This window comes from Alligator mississippiensis, chromosome 4 (assembly GCF_030867095.1).
Source record: "Alligator mississippiensis isolate rAllMis1 chromosome 4, rAllMis1, whole genome shotgun sequence".
Classification (NCBI taxonomy): domain Eukaryota; kingdom Metazoa; phylum Chordata; order Crocodylia; family Alligatoridae; genus Alligator; species Alligator mississippiensis.
In genome coordinates this window covers 145,816,367-145,821,485 of record NC_081827.1, presented here as the reverse complement: position 1 = coordinate 145,821,485, position 5,119 = coordinate 145,816,367, and the positions used below count along the sequence as shown (strand labels likewise).

The following is a 5,119-nucleotide window of genomic DNA, read 5'->3' as shown; positions in this document are numbered from 1 at the left end:
TGAGCATGAACAGCCTGGCACAATGGTGGGTTGCCTCATCTTTTGTTTCTTGAATGCTGAGGCTGGTTCCAAGGGCTGGGTCATTGGTCCAGGTATTGGTGTTGATGGTTCGGTCATTCAGAGGGAGCTATTTTTTTGTTTTGTTTTTTTTTACAAAGTAAAGGAGGAGAAAAAACAAAACAAATACAACTTGCTACCAAAATCAAATGCTGAAGCTTATCCTATGTCTTCTCTCACTTATACTTATCTATAGGGAATAGAGAGGGGGAGTCAAGGTCAGAAATGGTTGGGGAAAGTGAGGGAATGCATTTAAAAATTAAAAAAAAGAAAAACTGGGGTTTTGCTACAAGCGCAGCCAGACCCTCAGGAGGCAGCTCTGGAGGGGCCAACGGTAGGGTAGACATCTCTGATACAGATCCAGCGCCTGAGAGATTCGCAGGCTATGGTAACAATCTTCTCTGTATTCAGGTAACCACAGTTCAGGTTTGGTGCCTCATTCTCAAGTGTGATTCTGTGAAGGAGGAAAAGAGCACAGAAACTTAATTGTTGTGAACCTGAAGATAGTCTGAGTAGTGTGTCAATGCCATTTCAGTCAAACACAAACCTGTTGTATAAGGAAAATACAATTCCAAATCAATATCTGCAACGCTGTTTTCAGAACTCCTTAATTTCCTTTATTCCTAGTCACCTCCCCATACTGATGATGGGGTAGGGGTGGGCAGCCATACCCACTAACTTACATGTCATTTGTAAAAGGTGATCCATCCACCCATCGCCACCCTTCAGCTCCTTTTGTCAGTCCAATCCAGTAGTAAAAATGTTCTTTGTAACGGTTGATGATTTCCTATAATTAAATCCAGCAAGACTAGAGTTATTCCTCTTATAATTGCATACAGTTTACAAAAGGCTTACAGTGAAATCCTGTCTTGATATAAGTCACTGGTATGACTCCAATGTGTATCAATGGCCCAATCCTTTACCCTTTGAGATGACTATAACACAGAGAACTAATACTTGCCTCCAGACTCCTTGTGAAGATCAGACCTAGTCTGCTGCTTTGCCCTGCCAGACCTCCACTAGCAGGGCAGATAGGGCAGCAAAATGAAAGCGAGGTTCTGTTTGTGGACAGCATAGAGGTTATTATTCCACTGGAGGCATGCTGCCAGCTTCCTGATTGTCTTTACCTGTAGAACGAGCTAACTCAGTAATGAGTAAAAAGAGCGGCACTGGTGTAATAAAAAGGAGATGAGAGTAGGAGTGAGGCCAAGTAACAGGGAAAATGATACAAAACATTGAAGCTTAAACCAAAAGAGGGGCTGGGTCACAAAACCAAGCACTAGGAGATCTGGGCTCCTTTCCCAGATGCCCTTCTCCATGCCACCTTGTGGATAAGTCATCCACTCTGAAGTGACCATTTCTGTGCATTTATTTTGGGCAATTCACAACAAAAGTAAAATCCCACATTCCTTGCAGGACTTTGTCCTAGCCTCTCTTTTGTTGTGTTAATTTGGATGGAATAAGTGGGCTTGGAGATTTGCAGCTGTTCTTATGACCTTGTCATTGTACAATATTGAATAGCTGAAGATGGTACAGGTTGTCAAGTATGGAGACTGAGGCTGCAACACAATCTTTAAAAACCTGTATATCCTTTTGTTAGTAATACAGGAGAAAGTAGAGAAAGAGGTTTGAGCTGATTAAATGTGAAACAACATTTTCATTTCAACAATATCCCTTGCTCTCTTTCCTTTAGCGATAAAGTTTTAATTAAAGTTCTGTATGGTGACAAGTTAGGATTGAACATGACATTAACTGTCCTTCTTGAGAAGGGGGAAGCCTTCCTCAACAGGGGAAAGCCTGTTGAGATAGGCTGGTGCAGTTCCATGCACAAGAGCACAAGCACACAGGAAAAGAAAACAACAGCCAGGATCGGAAGTGCGGTTTCTGTCTACGCTCTTCCACTTGCAATTCCAGCAGGACACGAGTGGAAACAAACAGGCAGAGCACACAGCCCAAGGAGTCACTCAAGACCTGATAAAATTTGATCATGTTATTGTTTGTGCCTCTTTTCGAGCTGCCTTTCTGATATCAGGCTCATGGTACCATTGCAAAGGATGGAACTGCCCTGCCAGGCTGGGCTGCACCCATTAGACAGAAGCAATAGGAGAGAGATAAGGAAGAGACTAAATCTGGAAGAAAACAGCTTTTCAGGAAGAGCAGGAAACCAAGTATTGGAGCCCAGCTGTCATTTAGGATTTATCTGAAGTTAGTGATGGCATGTGGGTCCTGATCTCAGGACATATCTTAGCACTGGGAGGAAGAAGGGGATGGGAACTCAGTAATGTCACTCTGTATCCCATATGAGGTTAGGGTAATGGTAGAGGCTGCTTCTGTCAGCCCATATTTCCAATGCATTTTAATTCCTTCCCCCAAAATCTTTAATACCCTCAACCGGAGAGGTCAGGGGATAACCCAAGTCCTCATTAATTTGTCCAACAATTAGGCATAATTTCCAACAAACTGATTTTGTTTGGTTAAACACCCTTATTCACCCATTCTTAAACTCAGACCCTGAGTTGTGGAAGCAAACTTCTGGATTTTGTCTAATTTAGTCTCTCTTTCCTTCTTGTGAAAACAGGCTTGTGCAGCAGGCTGTGCTGGATGTCTGTTATCTTTTGACAGCCTAGAGTTCAGGCCAGTACACAGCACACCTCGGCCTGGCTAGGGGGAATTTCGGGGTCCATCTTAATTTTTTTTTTTTTTTGCCTGTAAACTCCCTCGTTGCCACTATTAGTTTCAATGCTGGACAGCTCTTGTAAGGTATATCTATCTATTCTCTTTGAAGATCTTTGCTTATTTATTAGTAGCATAACTAAGGAGGCAGCACTGGGGCACCAGCCCTGGGCTCCGACTTAAGGAGGGGAATGAAAATAGCAGCTGCTCTCGCTGCTCTCCCAGGCACTGCTGACAACCCAGCTATAGCTGCTGCAATTCGTGCTGCTGCCACCCAGGGCAGAGAACTACCCAGTTCTACCTCTGACAGAGATCAATAGTTGAAAACGACAAATTGGTAAAAAGGATCTTTGTGAAATTCTAGTTCAAGACTGCATTTTATTTTGCACTTACCAGGTCTGATTTGGTTTTTATTATGACCAGAGAAGCATCAAGCGATGAACAGAATTCAAGACTTTCATTCCAATTTCTGGTCCAATTGGAAAAATAGTAACATCTCCCGTCGTATCCCATCCAACCTTTTGGGCAGTTGTTGCACTCTTGAGGTGAAGTATGTTTCACTGGGAAGGCAGAAAACAAATCAGTGGGTCTGTTAATATAGAACAAGTTTCTTTATTTTCATGACAAATCCTGAGAAAGCAAGAGAAAATGTGCAGAAAACATGAATGTTGTACAGCAGAAACAAAGGCTGAAAGTATACCAATTATCTTCAGTTAGACTCTGTAAACCAAGGGTGGCTGTGACACTCCTTGGTGGCCATGTGGCTCCTGTTGTGCTCTAGCTCTAGGTCAGGGATGGTCAATTATGTGGGTCCACTGGACACACAGGAAGTTTGGGGGAGCTGCTGTGGGCCAAGCCAGCACCCCTACACCCTGCAACAGCTCCCCAAACCTCCCTATATGGGATGGGGCTGTGAGCAAGTGGGGAGTTGGTGTGGGCATGTGTGGGGGAAGCTGTGGCAGGGACACTGAGCTGGGGCCCCTGCCACCACAAGTGCCACCTCCAGGCCACCCTTCTACCCCAAGGATGGGATGGTGCTGCTGCTTCCTGGATTCAGCAGAGGCAGCAGCTGGACAGAAGGTGTTGCTGGGGAATGGGAAACAGCAGGTGAAGCCACCTCCCTCTCACCACTCCTGGAGCCCTTCTCGCTGCGGCCAGCTGGAGCCTGCACTGGGGCTGCCCTGCAGCTCCTCCCCACTGTCACAACCAGCACCACCTCTGGGCTGCCCTGGGTCTCTGCGCCCAGCGAGGAGGCAGCACAGAACAGCTGTAGAGCAGGCTCTGGGCAGCCACAGCAAGAAGGGCTTGGCAGCGGTGAGTGGGAGGCACCCACGCCCACCACTAGGTCCTGGGCAGTATCCTCAGCCCATGGTTTGCACCCTAGCTGCACAGGTCCTGGCCAGTCTCCATGAAGCCAGGGCTGCTGCTGGTGGCAGCCAGGAGCCATCACCACCAGGGCTCCCAGGAAACGTAGTCCCACCTCGGTGCTGACCCAGCCCCGTGGTAGGACACACCATGGGCCAGATGGCAACAGGGCCAAGCAGGACTGAGGGACCCGCTATGGGCTTCACAAAGTCCCTCTGAGGGCCACATTCAGCCCACGGACCGTATTTTGCCCATCCCTGCTCTAGGTTATCTTCCCCTTCTTCCCCACCCGCCACACCTTGATGTTCTTCCTTATCTTTGGAAAGGGAGGCTAGGCTGCCCAAGGGTCCTACAGAAAGCCTTAATCTGTCCTTCTGTCAGCAGATCCCTCTCAGACCTTACTGCCCAACAGCTTTCATATTAGATAGGTTCTCCTGGTCTGCACATGCCCGTATGGCAGTGGTGGGCAAAATAAGACCCACAGGCCATATGTGGCCTGCAAAGGGATTTTGTCTGGCCGGTGGCAGGTCCCCAGGCATGTGGGGCAGTCTAGATGGGGGCTCATGCAACCAGTCCTGCTGCCTCTAGGCATGGAGCAGGGCACAGTGACTGGACTAATTTCTCTGCAGTGGCAGCTCATTCTGGCTGCCACCACTGTCAGACCCAGCACTGCTGCCCAGGTACCCCAGTGAGACAGCCCTGCACCCACCACTGAGGGCAGGACCCACTTGGGCAAGGTGCACACCTGGCCAGATGGGATAGGGCCATGAGCAGGCAGGGAGCTGTGTTTGGGAGTGGGATAGGCAGGAAAGGCCAGGATCATAGTTTCATAGTTGGTAGGGTCAGAAGGGACCTGAGGAGATCATCTAGTTCGACCCCCTGCCATGGCAGGAAAGAGTGCTGGGGTCAAACAACCCCAGCCAGATGTTCATCCAGGCTTTTTTTAAAGACCCCCAGGGTAGGAGCCAGCACCACTTCTTTTGGAAGTTGGTTCCAGGTCCTAGCCACCCTGACAGTGAAATAG

The 5,119-nt window shown here is 48.0% G+C and overlaps 1 long non-coding RNA gene across 1 annotated transcript; it reads right to left on the bottom strand.

Annotated features, from left to right (window-relative positions):
• Positions 1–421: 421 nt before the first annotated feature.
• LOC132249873 (uncharacterized) lies at positions 422–3,221 on the bottom strand. The gene is made up of 3 exons (XR_009461356.1): positions 3,124–3,221; positions 741–844; positions 422–511 (listed from the first exon to the last, which is right to left on the bottom strand). It is a non-coding gene; the product is annotated as an uncharacterized LOC132249873 (long non-coding RNA).
• Positions 3,222–5,119: the final 1,898 nt, after the last annotated feature.